Source organism: Muscardinus avellanarius (genome assembly GCF_963383645.1).
Source record: "Muscardinus avellanarius genome assembly, chromosome: 12".
NCBI classification, from domain to species: domain Eukaryota; kingdom Metazoa; phylum Chordata; class Mammalia; order Rodentia; family Gliridae; genus Muscardinus; species Muscardinus avellanarius.
This window is the reverse complement of record NC_137798.1, coordinates 102,572,416-102,589,872: the sequence shown is the minus strand read 5'-3', so window position 1 is coordinate 102,589,872 and position 17,457 is coordinate 102,572,416. Positions and strand designations below refer to the sequence as shown.

The window sequence follows — 17,457 nt, the reverse complement described above, 5'->3', positions numbered from 1 at the left end:
AAGAAAAGAAAGAAAAAAATAGGTCCCTTGGGAAATGTCATGGGGCAGAGGCCACTACTGTTTACTCAGGGGGCTCTGTTCCCGCCCTCTGGACTTTAGATATGGCCATGTGACTTGCCTTAGCCAATGAAGTGCCAGTGGAAGCAATGTGGCCTCTCTGGGACAGGAGTTGTAATCAAGGGTGCTGGCATCTTCTCAGTCTGTGGTATCTAGAGAAACCTGGGTCTATACCGAAGCATCATAGCCACTGTGCGAGGGACCTGCTCTGGGGGTTCGCCGTCGCCACATCTGAAATGGACTTCATATATTTTTTGTTTTGTTTGTTCGTTTGGTGCTGGGGATTGAACCCAGGGGCATTCTGCCACCAGGCTACGCCTCCAGGCTTTTTATTTTTTATTTTGAAACAAGATCTCACTACGTTGCCGAGGCTGGCCTCCAACCTGTGATCTTCCCGACTCAGCCTCCCAAGTACTTGACTTTGTATGAGTGAGAAACACCTCTGTGGCTTCGAACTATCGCAATTTGTTTTTTCCCACCACATGCCAAGCCAACCCTGACTTGTATGGTCAGTTAAAAAAAAAAAAAAAAAAAAAAAGAGGACTTCTGGGAAGATGGCGACCGAGAAAAGCGGGGCTTAAGAGCCCCGCTAACAACCAATCTCTATTACCACAAAATCAGCGCCTTTCATAGCCAGAAAACACCATCACCAGAGAAACAAAAAAATCACCAGGCTCCAGAGAGAAAGCGGACTGAGAACAGAGCTCAGAGCCACAGAGGAGATAACCGGCCTCATGCCCGAGGACGCGGCAGCAACGCCATACTGCCGGTGGCAGCGGCGACTTCACCAGACGGCTACAGCAAGCCGAGGTGAGCCGCTGCGGAACAGCCAGGCGGGATTTCTCGCCGCAGGTAAAATCTAAAGCTCCCAGTGGCTGAGCTCAGCACACGCCGCAGGGATTCAGAGTGGAAATCAAAACCAAGAAGAAATACACCAGCCTCACGGCCGAGGGCGTAGCAGCGGCGCCATATTGCCACCGGCGGCAGCAGCAGAGAATTCACCGAATCCAGTACAGCTACATCTGCGTACTCAAGAACAGTGAGTCAGATTGCGGGCCACAGAGGAGAAATCCCAGGACTGTACTCCCTGGGACTTGACCCAGTGGGGGAGGGGCGGTGGCAGAGATATCACACCATAGGAGAACTTGCAACCTGGCACCCCCCACAGTCTAAAGCAGCCTCTATTGACTCTCTGGGTCGGAGACTCTGTGATACAACCCAGTAAAGGAGTAGTGGGGTCTGAGATACTACTGACTCGAGATCCAGAACACCTTAAGTGAAGTCATAGTGACCCAAGGGAAGAACCCAGAGAAGGCACAAACTTCTGAAATCATGGGAAAGAGGAATAATACTGGAGCAATGAATGCCCACAACCCCACAACATCAGAACCCGATAAAACAGAACATCAGAGATTTCTAGATGATCAAATCAGGAAAATAACTGTAGAAATAATAGAGGTGCTTCGAAAAGAACTCAGAGAGAGCCAAAAAGAGATAAAGGATGCAATTAATGAAGTAAAGGCCTCAATTCAAAGCACAAACAACCGATTAGACCACATGGAGAACAGAATCTCGCTCTTAGAAGATGATCATTCCAAAAATGAACGCATAGTTTCTAATCTAGAAAAAAAATATCCGACAGCAGGAATCTGATATTGAAGAAATATGGGCCCATTTTAAGAGAGCTAACCTAAGAATAATTGGAATAGAGGAGGGAAAAGAAAGTGAAACCAAAGGGATCAACAATCTCTTCAAGGAAGTAATAGCAGAAAATTTTCCAAACATAGAGCAAGAGGTTGATACACAGGTCCAGGAAACTTATAGAACTCCCTTTAGACAGGATCGGAGAAGAGGATCCTCACGCCACATAATTGTCAAAATGACCAATGTGGAAGCCAAGCAGAGAATCTTAAAGGCAACAAAAACAAAGGGCCAAGTGACATTCAGAGGCAAACCAATTAGAATCACTCCAGACTTCCCAAACCAAGTCATGAGAGCCAGAAGGGCTTGGAGTAACATATTCCAAACTCTGAAAGAAAACAACTTCCAGCCAAAAATTTCCTACCCAGCAAAACTTTCTATCAAATTAGATGGAGAAATAAGAAGCTTCCATGACAAACAGAAACTGAAGGAATTTTTGTCTTCAAAACCAGCACTAGAGAAAATACTCAAAGAGATTAACTACAAAGAAGAAATAGGTAACACTCACCAGAACCAGAGAAACAAGAGTTTCCATCCAGCAGTCAACTAAGATTGGTTATCTGTGGAGATTCATTACTTATGCTAGTCTTTTACCTATCTCTAAATGGTATTGTTTGCCTTTATTGTTGTTAATTTTTAGGATTTCTAGTTGGAATATTAATATACCTTCAGGTATAGCATTTGGAAATATTTTATTTCATTCTATTAGTAACTGTTAACTCTGTTTACATTGTCTTTGGATATACAATTTTTTTTTAGGGAGTTTGTATACTCTTCTGTTGCCTGTACCATTGAAATCATATCCAAGAAATCACTGCCAATTTCAGTGTTGTGAGGTTTTATGACCCAGATTTTCTCCTAAAAGTTTATAGTCTTAAGATTTATATTTAGGTCTTTTATCTATTTTGAGTTAATATTTGTATATGGGATTAGGCAAGGGTCCAACTTTATTCTTTTCCATGTAATTATTATGTTTCAACAATATTTAGTTAAAATATTATTATTCTACCACCAAATGTTCGTGGAAACCTTGTCAAAAATAACTTGACAATATAGGGAAGAATTTAGCTCTAGGCTTTTATTTAACTCCAATGGTTTATATATCTGCCTTTAGACTAGTACTACACTGTTTCAATTATTGTAGCTTTATATGGTTTGAAATCAGAAAATATATATCTTCTAGCTTTGTTCTATTTCAAGATCGTTTTGGGTATCTAGAGTCCATATTCCATATTAGGATAGAGTTTTTTTCTGAAAAATAAATATATAAATATATGATAGTTTCACCTAAAAAAATAGAAAAAAATATTCTCTGGTAAGAAAGAAAGTAAAAAGAAATATTGAAATGTTATCTTTAAGTCATCAAAAGCTTGGTATGAGACAAATGAAACTGTTATGTGAGATTATCATTTTTAATTTTGGATAAATTGCTATAATACTAGATGTCAACCACTAAGCCAAGCATGGGAGGGAGGGATGGGGAGAGAATGGGGTGGGGATTAGGTGGGGGCTGACTGGGCGATGTGTGCATGTATGTCTACAAAAGTTTGTATCCCACTATGATGTATGAATACAGTGCACCAATAAAAAAAATTAATTAATTAAAAAAAGGCTGTTTTGATGAATGTAAAATTTGAAGTAAAAAAGATGCAAAGGCAGAAATCTGAAAATGGACAAATGGACATGGATGTCCACTACAACTCACTTCTGCATTTTGTTTTGGCTGCACAGATTCAAGAAAATAAGCAGTTCCAAATGCTAACAGTCTTCCTGCCTTCCTTCCTTCCTTTCTTTTTTTGCAGTACTAGGAATTGAACTCTGGGGCATGCTATCTCCAAGCTACACCCCTGACCCTATTTTTTATTCTTTTTTTTTAACAATTTTTTTTATTGAACATAGATAGTATACATTTACACTATATTTGGTGCCCTCTCCCCCCCTATTTTTTATTCTTTATTTTGAAACAGTATCACACTAAGTTGAGGAGGCCTCACTAAGTAGCTGAGGCTGGCTGCAACCTGCGCTCCTCCTGTCTCAGCCTCCACTGGAATTGCAAGTGTGGCCACCACTCCCAGCTCAGTTTGTTTCTTTTTAAACACACACACACACACACACACACACACACACACACACACACACATTTAAACCAACCATGCTACTTTGAGGATGTTCAATTCACATTGACCTGATAATTTGAAAGAACAGAAACTGGCAACTTCCACTTACAAGTTGAATCCTTAACAGCTTCTTACCGGCATTTCTCGTCCTAAAAGAACGGCCCCCGGGGCATTTCTGGCACTGGAGTCCGGGTCTAGGGATGGGAAGTCATTCATTTGCTGCTCAGAGGTCTCGTGCTGGGGTGAGCACGGGGCTGGCTGGGTGAGTGGAGCCCACCTGGCATCTGAACCTGGTTCAGGTGCGCAGTCAGGAGCTGCCAGCCTGTGGGGTTCTAGGCAATCATAAGGGATAGGGCTCAGAGGGTGCAGGATCTCCTGGTGGCCCAGAACTCAGCAAAGAGTCCCTGGTAGCCCCTGCCTGGACATGGCTGGCTTGAGCAGGAGGAGAGAAGAGGAGGATCCCAGCAAAAGGTGCCGGGTGGGGCCTGAGGACCAGTCTGCCCCGCCCTCGACAGGTGGCTCTGAGCCAGCTCCCTTTCTGGGCCTCAGTTTCTCCCTGCATAGTGGGGACCCTGTGATCTGGAGGTATGTGGTGGACCATGATGCGGTGCACTCAGGGGCAGTAATGGGGCTCCCCATCAAGGGGTTCTTCCTGCATCTTCCTCGTCCCTCGGCCAACCTTTCTTGTGAGGGGCTGCGATGCCGTTCACATTTATACCTTCCCTGCCTGGGTCACAGGCACCTAACGTGTCTCTAGAGACAGTTGCCCCATCTCCCCCACATCCCATGGGTCCTAAGGAGTGTAAGGGCACAATCCCATGTGATACCCACTGTATTACTCAGATGTTTCATTGCTGTGACCAAAATACCAGGCAAGAACCGACTAGAGAAGAAAAGGTTCATTTGGGTTCACGGTTTCAGAGTTCCGTCCATGGTTGGCCGGCTCCAAGGCAGAAACCAGGGAGATAGGGTCCATGGTGGGGGGGAGCTTCTCAGCCCCCAGCAGTTGGAAAGCAGAGTGGGAGGAAGGGGCCAGGGACGGATAGAGGTCAAGGCCACACCCCAGAGGCCCCCTTCTCCGAACCCTGCTGCCCTGGGGACATGCATTCAACAGGAGCTTCTGGGGGAACATTCGAGACCCAAACCATAGCACCATGACAGCTCAAGGCTCTGGGGTCACCTCCTTTCTAGAGATAGAAGCCCAAGGGTCAGAGAGGGGACAGGGCCTGGCATTGCCCTGGGGGCACAGGGAAGTCCCTCGTTACGCTAACTCTGAGCCATTGCCAGATCCTGCCCAGTCAACCCCAGACCCCTAAAGATGAGCAGTCTGTCCTTGGGGTCTTCCTAACGGGCGAGGCAGTATCAGGTCTCAGCCTCCCAGCCTGCTCCCTGTCCTCCCACCCAGCAGTGGCCAAATCTCCATTTTATTATTCTCCCTATCCTGTCTCCTGAGTCAGCCTCCCCCTCTGTCCTCAAGACCATCTCGCCAGCCTCCTTCCTGACCTCTTGGCCTCCAGATTCTGTCTCCAGTCCCTCAGTCCACTGCGCTGAAGCAATACAGGTACCTCCTGGCTCCAGAGTCTTCAATGGCTCCTTACTGCCCAAGGGAAGAAGCCTGAATACGTTACCTGCTCAAAAAGGTGGTAGGGAAACCAGGCAGCCCCCACCCCACACACACACACAGGTTGAGAGCAGCCTGGAGAAGGGGCTGAGGCCCAGGAGCCTCTCCAGAGGCCTCTCCAGGAGCAGGTCTAAGAGAAAGTGTGTGCTCATCTCCCCTGGAGATACCGCTCAGCCCCTGAGAACAGCACTCAGCCAGTCAGTAACCATAAAGGAGAACAAATCCTAGGCCACTCGCTGCTTCAGACCTGGGGACAGTAGCATTACATTCAACCTCCACCTGCTGCTTGGGGTCTGGGGAGGGCCGACCCTGCTCAGCACCCATAGGGTATCCTCTCGCCCAGAGGGTATCAGGCATGGAGCGGAGCTCAGACCTGCAGTGCCCCAGGTAGGCCGGGACACTCCCCGGAGCTGGATTATCTCAGAGACCTCCCTGAGCCCCCACGCCCATCCCGTACTGGCCCCCAAGGCCCTCCGCAGAGCTCTGCACAGCCTCCTGGGGCCTCAGAGGGCACAGATGGCAGCTTCACGGGAACACCAAGACAGAGGAGAGCCAGGGGCAGGAAGTGGGGGGAGGCGGCCGAGCCCTCAGATGCCTGCAGGAGCTGAACCCCAATGTCTTCAGGCCCAGCCCTTGAAGAGTGTCCCCGAGCCCAGGCAGAGAGGTGCTTGCAAAGGCAGGCTTATGGGTACCTTTGGGGCCTTCAGGGTTCCCCCAGAGGACCCTCTTGGGGAGGAAGCACTGAGGGAGAAGAAGATGCAGGGACACCCCCCCAAAGGCACCAGCAAGGGTGGTCATCGTGGGTGGCACGGGGTCACTGTGTGGGGCTGACGGAGGCGGAGGGACCGGCAGAAGGCCAAGGGAGGAAGCGTCCCTCTGCTTCCTGAGTCCGTGCGGAGCCGGTGAGCGCATCTGCCAGGGAGGCTCAGAGCGGTGGAGTGACTTGCCCCAGGTCACAGAGCCAGGGAGCAGCAGAGCAGGGATTCGAACCTGGGGCAATCGCATTCATTTCTCCCTGAGAACACAGCAGCCTGTTCTTGGGAGCTCCGAATTGTCAAGCTGCTTTGCTGGGGTGGGGGCCCTGGCAGTGCAGAGGCACAGCGTGTATTTCTCAGGGTGGAAGGTGGCAGAAAGGGCAGGTCAGCCGACCCGGGGTGTGTGCCGCCAGCCCCCCTGGGGCCTCCATATCCAGCAGGTGCTAAATACTTCCAGGCCCTGTCTGCAGCCCCACAACCAGCTTCCTACCTTACAGATGGGGAAACTGAGGCTCGGCCCGGGGGGCCTAGCACATCCAAGGCCCCCCCGCACCTAAAAGGCAGAGCCTGCCCTAGAATGCAGACCGCTGTAAACGACAAGGAGCCCAGCCTGGCAGTCCTGCTATAAATACAGTTCTGACTCCCGGGTAACCCTAGCCGTGGGCTGGCCCGCCAGGCACAGCGCCATAAATCCTGGAGCCCGCCACCTCCCGCTGCGCTCCTGCCCTGCGGAATTTTCCTGATGCCCTAACAAGGTACCACATTTTTTAATCGGCTCCAAAATCATCGCAGGCAGCCCTGAGCTTGCTGTGATGGCGTACTGCTGCAGACAGGAGCCAAGGGAACGCCCAATATGGCCAGCCCGACCCCCTGGCCATGCAGGGTTGGAGCCCCCAGCAGACACAGAACAGAACCGGCCTTGGAATCTCTGCTCTCCCGCGAAGCGTCTGGGTGGCGCTGGGGACGCTGTTTGCCTCTCTGGGCTTCGGTTCCCTGGGCTATGCTGAACTTGCAGTTGATGTCACTGGCTTCCCGGGAATAAACAGCATGTCCCCAATGTCCAGGGCACAGCAGATAATTTGGTCCTTTCATTTGTTTCTCTGGTTGCAGCCTATTTATTGGTTAAATAATAATAATAGCAACAATAGTTGGGGCTGAGGATGTGGCTCAGTGGTAGAGTGCTTGTCTAGCATGTGGAAGGTCTTGGGTTTGATTCCCCAGCACCGCAAAATAATAATAACCATATTATTATTATTATTATTATTATTATTTATTATTATTATTACAACAGCAAGTCAACGCTATTCTAAGTGTGTGACATACTGTTTATCATTTAACCCTCACTGTATCTTGGGAAACTATTGTTCTGTTTTTGTCCCCACTTAACAGATGGGGAAACTGAGACCCAGTGACCTTTGCATAATCTACCCAAGGTCACGGGGTTGTGAGTGGAGAGCCCAGAATGTTTCATTGTTAGCACAGACCCCGAGGTTACTTCTGGAAAACAGGGAGTACACCGCTGCTGGGGACAGGAATCCAGAGGACCTGGACACGCTCCGAGACCAGGTAAGTACCTTTTCATTCCTGCACTCTGGGCTCAGCCTGCCTGGGGCCACTGGCCCAGCCGAGACAGACAGCCAGCATGGAGCCCAGGCGCCTCGCCCAGCCCTCTGCGGTCAGCAAAGACCCCTTCCCCCGGCCCCGCCGCACACCCAGGCTCTCAGCACCATTCCAACACCCCATGGGCTAAATATTGTCCTGGCCTTCCTGAAATACTCACCCCTTGCGACTGACTTTACAAGCTGCTAAAACCAGGGCCGTGTCCCTGGTGGAGGAGAGAGCTATTCCGGGTGCACGTCAGGTGTGGGGTGCAGCCAGCCAGAAACGGCCGTCCGCCGGCTCCCCCGGCCCTGGCAGTCTTGCAGCCGCAACCAGTGCCAGGCGGCCAGCGAGGCCGGTGCCCAGCAGCAGAGGTGAGGTCAGGCTGCTTTTGCTAGTGTCCCCTCCGACATGCGCACACAGAGCCAGGCTTGGCTCCAGGGAGCCCCATGCCCCTCTGGGACCCTGGACGCCACCTTCTAGTGCTACCCGAGAGCCACCAAGTGCCCGCCACACCCAGGCACCGGCAGGCACTTCCAGACAAGAAGCGTTTAATTCCCACCATCTGTGGGTTAAGGACTTTACCGCTATCTCTGCTTTCACCTGGGAACCGGCAGGCTCAGAGAAGTTGAGCCACCTGCCCAGGGTCACCTGAACTGGGAGGGAAAGAGCCGGGTCGAGCCTGAATGGCCTAACTCCAGACCCCCACACAACCCCAGATTAGGCTGTGCCCAGCCCCCTGCCCACCCAAGGCTGGTTCAAGGAATGCCCACATCAGGAGCTGGGGGCAGCCCACCCCCTCCACATCCTTCTCCCAAGAGAGGAAGGGGGTCCGTGGGGGGATGGTGCCAGTCTGACCATGTCCCTGGCCATTTCCAACCTAGAGGGTCTGGGGGCCTGCCTCATGATGGGGGACCAGGCGCTCAGGAATTCCAGAGGTCTCAGACTCAGGGGGAAATCTCATGGAACCTGTGTGTTCTCCCCCCACTTAAAAGTTCACCCACACTACTTGCATGCTGGCACCCTGAGCCCAGCGTGGGATCCCCAATCTAGATCCTGCACCCCGTGGGCCAGCCCTTCCCCCACCACACCCAGGCTGACAGCTGGGAAGTTTGTAGCAGGCGCGGCTTCCTGGCTTCCTGCTCTGGCCTCGGAAGCTAGGGGGGGCAGAACTCAGCTTTGAGTGAAGCCTCCCCCTCCGGGGGTCCCAGGCCCCCTGGGGGGCCTGGGCGGGAGGATGGGGGTCCAGCCTTGCAGCTGCCTGCAGCCTGGGGAGCCCAGCGCCCTTGCGGCCAGCCGCCCTGGCTCTGCAACCGGAGCCCCGGGAGTAAATATAGAGCAGCCACTCACCGGCCGAGGGGCCCTCGCCGTCCGACATGGTGCTAGAGATGGGCAGCCGCTGGCCACCCGCCTGCGGGGACGCTCAGAGTCCTCAGTGGCTGTCTCCCACCCGGCAGGGCCTGGGGCCGTCCTGTGTCCAGCCCCCAGGCAGCGTCCCGCCTCGGCGGCCCAGCCACCCCCCCATGCTGGGCCGGGCTGTGAAGAGTGAGCTGCAGAACCAGGAGCCCCTGCGATTGGTGGATAATTCTGGGCACTGCCCTCCCCTGCCAGGGGCCTCTCCCGGGCAGCCCCGGAATGTGGCCTGAGAAGTCGCTGCACCCCTGGGTGCTTGTTCAGTCCCCAGTCCCTGGGGACTCGGGGCACTCGGACCTCTAGGTGCTGCTGCTCTGTAAGTGTGGAGGGATGGAGAGGGGCTCCCACAGACAGCCAGAGGAGCCTGGGCCTGGCCTGCAGCCATGCTCAGAAATAGCAGCTGAGGCCGCGTGTGGTGGTGCACGCCTGTAATCCCAGGACTCGGGAGGCTGAGGCACGAGGATCGCAGGTAAGAGGACAGTCAAGCAAGTAGTGAGACTCGCATCAACCCAGTGAGACTCTTTCAAAATCAGAACAAAAATAGGGCAGGGGGTATAGCTCAGAGAGAGAATGCCCCCTGGGTTCAATCCCCAGTACTACACACGCACACACAAAAAGAAATATGGGCTGATTATAATACACCAATTAAAGTATAAAAATAATGTACAGAGGCTGAGAGGATGCTCTCCCACAAACCCTTGACGTGTGCTCGCTGGGCGCTTGGTTAAGAGCCAACCTGGCCTCTGCTGGGTGCCCATGAGGTGGAGGCAGGTCTGGCTAAGGGTCAAAGGCCCCAGAAGCACCCCCACCACCGGTCTGGGCTCCACGGGGCCCCTGGGCCTTTTGGTGTGTCCGCTTCTGCCGCAGAGCACAGAGAACAGAGAGAGAGAAGCCGACAGGAGCCCTAGCCAGAGAGATCCGGGAGGGCTTCCTGGAAGAGCTGGCAAGCTGGCATTTAAGTTACCTCATTAAGGGGCAAGAAAGGTTCTCCAGGGCAGGAGGGTACTCCAGGAGGAGGGAACAAGAGGTGCAAAGGTAAGAGGGGCAAACCCCACCAGGACCCCTGCCAGGGTCCCCAGAAGGGAAGACCTCATGCTGTGGAAGAGAGGAGCTCAGGGCCGAGGGAGTCAGGGTGGGGTTCCTGGAGGAGGAGGCCGATGCAGGTGCTTAGGATCAACCAGTTTCAGAAAACCAGAGCAGATGGAGTGGCATCCCAGGGCATCGCCTGCGACCTGCCCTGCGACTCTTCCAGCTCCAAGACCCAGGAGCAAGGCCGGGCAGTGGCGACGTCCTGTTTCCAAGAGAGGCCTCCTTGGGGTGCGGAAGGGATGGGGACGCCTGCACGCTCTCATAGGTCTCAGCAAGGGAACCCTGGCCTTTGGCCAGCCGCTCCTTGACTGGGCCCCCCCTGACCGCGCCCTGTCCTCCATCTCCTGTTCTGAGAAGCTTCCTCTGACTGCCCGGGGTGGGCCGGTCCCCCTGCCTGCCACTGTGCCAACTTGACCTCACTGTGGTCAGTGCCTGGCCCTGTCTGACTCTTGGTCGGCTCTGGACGCCCTGGTAGGCAATGAGCCCTCTCACGGGGGCACAAGCACGGCTGGGCCGCCCCCGGCTGGGAAGCCAGAGGGAAAAGCTCAAGCATCTGGAGGGTAGATGGCTCGGGGGCCTTCTGGGGTGGCCGGTTGTCCTGTTTGCCTGGGACTTTCCCAATTTTAGTGCAGAACGGCCTGTATGCGTCCCGGGAGTGGCGGTGGCCAGGCAGATCAGGGCTGTTGCTCCCTCCTAAGTAAGACCTTTTAAGTGAAAAAAGAAAAAGCCAGACCCCACCCCCAATCTGTCTCCAGTGCTGCAAGGCCCCCTCCTCCCCTGCACCCCTTCCCCACCCAGAGGGCATCCAGGACGGCTCAGCTCCGGCAGGAAAGCTCTGGGCAGGCGCAGCAGGGCGCCCCGGCGGCAGGGGGAGAGTCAGATGGGGCTCGAGGAGAAGGGCCTCCATGTGCTCACCGGCGAGGTGGGAGGGGTCTCACCTGGGGCTGGAAGATGGACAGACAGCCAAGCGTCCCCAGGCTGCAGAAAAGCAGCAGGTGGTGCCGTTTCCCGGAAGGGGTGGGAAGGGGCAACTGGTCCCCAGGGAGCTACCCTGTCACGGGCATCCGAGGGCAGCAGAGGGCCAGGGTCAGATCTGCCTCCTCTACCTGCCTGCCTCTCCCTCCAGTGGGCCCTCCCATCAGGGCCTCCGTGTCCACCTGTGCAGAGCACTGATGTACGAGCCCCTGTGAGGAGTCCTACAGAGCCCCCCCTCAGGCATGCGTGGCACCATGGGGCAATGCCGGGCAGGCCCTGTGGGATGGGCTGATTCCATGAAGGAGCACGACACCGAGGGCGTGGCTGACCCCATGAGGCAGCCACAGTCCCGTCCAGGGCACCCTGGGTATGAGACCGCCCTGGCATGGAGCCACAGAGGAGACCCCGGGAGGCCCGCCTTGTGACTGGGCCAGGTGCGCTGCAGGACAGGGCTGCAAGGCGGCTGGGGACAGATGCGTCGCAGATGCGGGCGCCGCCAGCCCCGGCTTCTTGCCTGGCGGGGGCCGAGCCCCACTGGAGACACACTGGGCTCCCCGCCCTACAGCTGTCTGTCTGTCAGTCTGTCCACCCCTGCTCCTGAGTGCTGGCTGCTTCCCCTTCCTGGTCCCGGCCCCGAGTCCCTTCCTGTTCTCTTTGTTGTGGGAACATGTGTCAGGGGAAAAAAACAGGCGGCGTCCCAGCTCCTGAGGTCATCGTGGCCGCTGCCCGGCTCGCTGCGCCTGTGCAGGAGTGTGCGTGTGCGTGGGCATGTGGGTCCACATGGGGAAGTGTAAGAGTGAACACGTGTGACACACAGGTGTGCGGGCATGTGTAGGCACATGTGTGTGCAGGTATGTGTGTGTTGCGTGTACATGCTTACATGCCCTCCAGCTGCCAGCTCATCCTGGATCTTCAGCTCTCCCCAACGGACCGTCTGTGTGCCCAGCGGCCCCCAGGGGCCCCCAAGTGCCTGAGGCCAATTTCTTTCTTTTGTGTTTTTACAGGTCTGGGGATGGAAGCAGGGGCATTTGACCTCCGAGCTATACCCTATTTTTTATTCTTTAATTAGAAACAGGGTCTCGCTGAGTTGCAGGGGGCCTCACTAAGTAGCTGAGGCTGTCTGCGAACCTAGAGGTCAATTTCAAGAACTCCCCAGACACCACAGCATGAGCTGACCAAGGCCGGGTGTGGCCTCGGGGCTCAGGAAGGAAGCGCAGGCCTCAGGGAGGACCTTGGAATAAATCCTTGGAGCAGACTTGGAGGCGAGAGCTGGGGTGGGGGTGGGCAGGAGGAGCGGGCCCTGGCGTGGGAAGAGCATGGGGCACCCCAGGAATGAGGGGATGTGGTCAGGCAGGCGGCACCTGCCCTGTGCGATGGGCAGGGTTTGGGAGGGGCACCCATCTGCCGGATGTCCGCAGGGGCCCAGCCCCAAACCGGGCTTCAGAATGAGGCCCCATCCCCAGCCACGCCTCGCCACATCCGCATCCCCTGCCACAGGAGTCTGCCTCCCCGAGGCCCTGGTGGGAACCCCCTTCTCCCTGGCCTGGAACAGGCTGGGTGAACCCGGAGCCCCCGCTGGGGCCTTAGTGGCCAGGACTCGAAGGACAGCGGATGTCCACATTGGAGGGAACCATACCAGTCAGTCATACACACACACACACACACACACACACACACACACACACACACACATGGGAACCGAGGCTCATGCATGGACAGAGACCTCCAGAGACAGAGGGGCCACGAACACAGAGACATGGAGAGACACAGTAGACACACATGAGCACACATCATGCTGATATGCAGGGGCCACGCACACTGGGACTCGCACGCACGCACGCACGTACACACAGCTCTGGGAACCAATCTCCCACACCAACACTGGCACTCTGAAGCTGACTGCCACCCCGGTGGCCTTGGGCAGTCCTCCCAGTGTCCAGGCTCCTGGCCAGGAAATCAGCCTGAGAGGCCTATCCAGCTCCAACAGGTGTCCCTGGTGTGAAGGGCAGGAACCTCCTGGGCCCCCACACTCACACAGGGGGTGGGGGCAGGAGCCATCGCTTGGTGAGGGGTACCAGGAGCTGGTGTGGAGGCTTCCCTAGCAGGGGTGTGGCCCCAGGCATAGCAAGGCTGCCCCCTCTGCCCTCTGGGTCTGTGACCCAGTAAGATCCCCCTGGATTCAGGTGCCATGGTGCACACCTGTAATCCAGTACTGGGTGGGGGAGCTGAGGCAGCAGGGTTGCAGGTTGGAGGCCAGCCTCTAAGCTCAGCAATTTAGTGAGATCCTGCTTCAGAATAAATATAAAAAGGGCTGGGAGTAGGGCTGGAGCTGGAGCTCCGTGGTAGAGCTCTTGTCTAGCGAGCGGAGGCTCTGGGTCTAATCCCCAGTGCCACAAAATAAGTACATCACAAATAAATATGTAAATTAAAAAACAGGCCGAAAAGGTGGTGCACACTTGTGATCCCAATACTTGGGAGGCTGAGACAGGAGAATCAGAGGTTTACAGCCAGCCTTAGCAAATTAATGAGGTCCACTACAACTTAGTGTGACCCTGTTGTTTCAAAATAAAAAGTAAAGTAGGGCTGGAGGTGCAGCTCAGAGGTATAATGATCTGGATTAAATCCCCAATAACACGCACGCGCGCGCACACACACACACACACACACACACACACACACGGCTGGAGGTGTAGCTCAGTGGTACAATGCCCCTGGGTTCAATCCCCAGCAAAACACGCACGCACGCATGCACGCACGCACGCACGCACACCCTTGGAGTCTGTTGTGCAGGGGCCTGAGTTTCAGAGCAGCTTCAGATCTCAGGAGCCACCATCACCACTGATGTCCCTCCCACCCCTGCCCTGGCCCCAGGACCGCCCAAAGGACTTGGACAAGGAGCCCAGCACAGTTGCTATCACCCCCCTTGCCCCCCCAAGCCAAGGCCACATCAGAGCCAGGCCTGAAGAGAGGAGGGGAGAGACCGCCCTTTGCCCCTGCCCACCCAGCACAGAGCTGGCCAGGGAGCTGCCCACAGCTCTACCTCCCCTGGGACCCCACCCTCACCCCCATTCTGCCTGGCGCGCAGGGTTAGGCCCACCAGCCAGGGCCACCCAAGCAGGGCAGTGCCAGGCGGTGGCTGGTTTCCTAGAGGGGAAAGGGCTTGCAGGGAGGGGCTGTGTTCTGGAAGAAACTGGTGATTTTAAAGCTCCAGCCAAGGCAGGGCGGACCCCTCCCTCTGCCATGTGGCCCCCTCAGAGCTGTGATCCTCCCTCCCCTCCACAGCAACCCCCCCTTGCCAGAAGCACCCCAGTGTCTGCGCAAACTCCCAGAGGGGCTATTTTGGGGTATTCAGGCAGAGGTGCCCCAGGCTGCCTGGACACTAGTAGGATCTGGCCAGATGGGGACTTAGGAGTCACCCACCCCATGGGGGTTGTGACAACCTCCTGATTCTGGACCTGTGTAAAGGACTCGATGCCTGCTTGGCCAGGACTGCCAGGGGCTAGGAGCCAGCTCAGGTTCCCTGCCTAGGCCCCATTCAGAACCTTCCCAGCTGGCAGCTGCTTGCAGGGATGGTGGGACACAGTCTCCTGTCCACCCACGCTGGCTCACTGAAGCCTGACAGGGTACACAGTGGACAGGGAAGAGGAAAAACCCCACTGTCCAGGCTGGGCCAAAGCTCTCACTAGCAGGTAAGATCCTAACCCAGCCTGGGCCACCAGCCTCCCAGTCCAGCCCGCCGGTCAGTGCAGGGACCCACCCTGGGCTGAGCATGCTGGAAGCTTCCTGTGGGTGAGGGTGCAGACCCAGGCCCCTCGGCTGGTAGCATCTTTGTATCCAGGTTTATGGAATAGGGACCTGTGGGAAGAGGCCACCTTGCCCAGGTCACACTGGACAGAGGGCCAGGCCTGGAAGACCCAGGACCCTCCGGAGGCCACTCGGGAGGACATGCACCACAGACCCTGGCTCATCTCCAGGAGCAGAGATAGGGACTCCGAGATCGTCGCACCCTACTAGGTAGCTGGGCCTGTGCGTGCCCCAGCAACCAGGCCTGGGGGGGGGGGGCTCATCTGTGAATGTCCCCCGGGACAGCGAGGCCCCCTGCCCCGTGGTCCGTGGATGCCCGAGGTGGCCCGGGCTGGACGCTGCCTGGTGCCCGGGTCCCCGTCAGCCTGCAGGAGGCTGGGTCGCGTCCTGGCCGACTGCCCCTGCACGCCGACCCGCAGGTGGGAAAGGCGCTGCCCACGCCGGCCACTCCGCCCACAGCGGCCTTGGCTTCGAGCGCTGCGCCAGGGCTCCCCCGTGCGGCCGCTCTGGGCACTGCAGCAAAGCCGGCCGCTCTCTGCTGATAACATGGAGCCTATATCTGCCCCTGTGTGAACGCTCTTAACTCTCCCGAGTAAGTCCTTCTATTTGTCTTCCCTTACAGGAGTGGAAACTGAGGCCCAAGCCCTATATCCAGGAACATCTCTGGTCAGCCTGGATGCAGAGCCCTGCCTGCACCCTGGGAGGCCCCTCCACCTGGTCTGGGGCACCAGCCCATGCACATGGAGAGGGGCCTTGAGAGCATTAAAGAGAGACTATTTCCGGATTCTGCCCCAGAGACTACATTTCCCAGCCCTGCCCTGCACAGCCCCTTCTGTGCGAGGGAGTGGGTCAAGATGGCACGCTGGCCCCACAGGCAGTGACGGGAGAGCCAGAGTGGGCCCAGGCTCTTGCCCCCTCAGCCAGTCCTCCAGCCCCTGGCTTCTCAACTCCAAGGGCACGCCAAGGCCTGTGGTGGCCATGCAGGGTGAGCCCATAGGTGTCACCGGTATGCAGGGTGGTGGGAAGAAGCATCGTGAAGTCTTGGGCTCACAATGGCTGCACATTTGCTAAATCAAGGCATGGTAAAGGGCAGCCTGAAGTTTCCAGGATATGCTAACTCCTCCATACAACGCCAGACTGTGTCCCCGCAGGCCTGAGGCTCGGTGGCCTGTGACCCCTGCAGGCAGCTGGTAAGAGAGGTATTGCTCCACGGGGCCAGGCCCAGCCATGGCGGGAGGCAGAGGGCATGGACTTGTGGGTGCAGGATGGCAAGAGAGACTACAGGACTTCCGAGAAGGGCTGCAGAGGGTGGCAGGGGGTCCCAGCAGGGCAGGTGAGGGATGGTGGAGGACCTAGAATAAGACTAGGAGACAGGATCCAGTGCAGCCAAGGAAGGGGCTGCTTCTGGGTGGGGCAGTAACAGGCGAGGTGGCTTTGGCTGTGTAGTTGAAGTCAGACTTAGGTGTGCCATCTTCAGAGTTGGCAGGGGCTTCTGGACCCCCAACTCCCAGGCAGGGTGCTGGGAGTGGAGGAGGTGGGGGAGGTACAGCTCGACTGGAGCCTTGCCAGGCACCCGGTGGCTCAGCAGCGTGCCAAGGCAGCAGGAGGATGCTGCAGCCCAGGGGCATCCCGAGCCCCCGCCTCTGCCCAGAATATGATAAAACCACTTGTGGGGGGCCCCGGCCCCCCTGGGCTGGGGAGAGGAACAGGCCAGGAGCCCAAACACACGTGCACCCTAAGCCTGGACTGAACCTGTCATCTCGTCCCCCGAGCCTGCCCCTTGGAGAGGTCCCCAGAGCTGTTGTTCAAGACTGGCAAGGGCCAGGCGAGACAATGGACAAGCAGGGTTGGCACAAACCCGTGCCTGGCCTGGGGTGCAGAAGGAGCCTCCCCGGGAGCACAGACGCCTGGCAGGGGCTGGAGCAGTTCTGTCTCTGGACCAAGTAAAGTCCCAAGACCTAAAGAAGCAGCTCTGGCCAGTCCTTTTCCTTAGATGGGCCCAGAGGGCCTGCCCTGGCCAGGGTTCACTGTCCTTGGCCTGGGAGGAAGGGATGGCTTCTCCCACCTGCACACCACCAGGGGGTGACAGTCTCTGGCCAGGCCGGGAAGGGCACTGGGTGGGCAGGTGTGTCTGCCCAGCTCCACCAAGATGCTCCCAGAGCGGCCTGGCCCCCGGCCCCTCCAAATCAAGCTCTCAAAGCCACCACCCTCCCCCAACCCCACTCCACACAGGACCTGGGGACCTGCATGAGATGCAGGGACCTGGTTTCCGCTAGCACAGGACCCTCTGGCACCCGGGGTGGGCTTCTCCTGAGGTGGGACTCTC

General features: G+C 56.3%; 1 protein-coding gene across 1 annotated transcript in view; it reads right to left on the bottom strand.

The window, feature by feature from the left end:
- EML1 (EMAP like 1) overlaps positions 1–9,225 on the bottom strand; it is a gene marked incomplete at both ends in the record, with an annotated part of 196,303 nt that extends 187,078 nt beyond the window's left edge. Inside the window, one exon of the mRNA XM_080707633.1 lies at positions 9,201–9,225. The remainder of the gene's footprint in view (positions 1–9,200) is intronic.
- Positions 9,226–17,457: the final 8,232 nt, after the last annotated feature.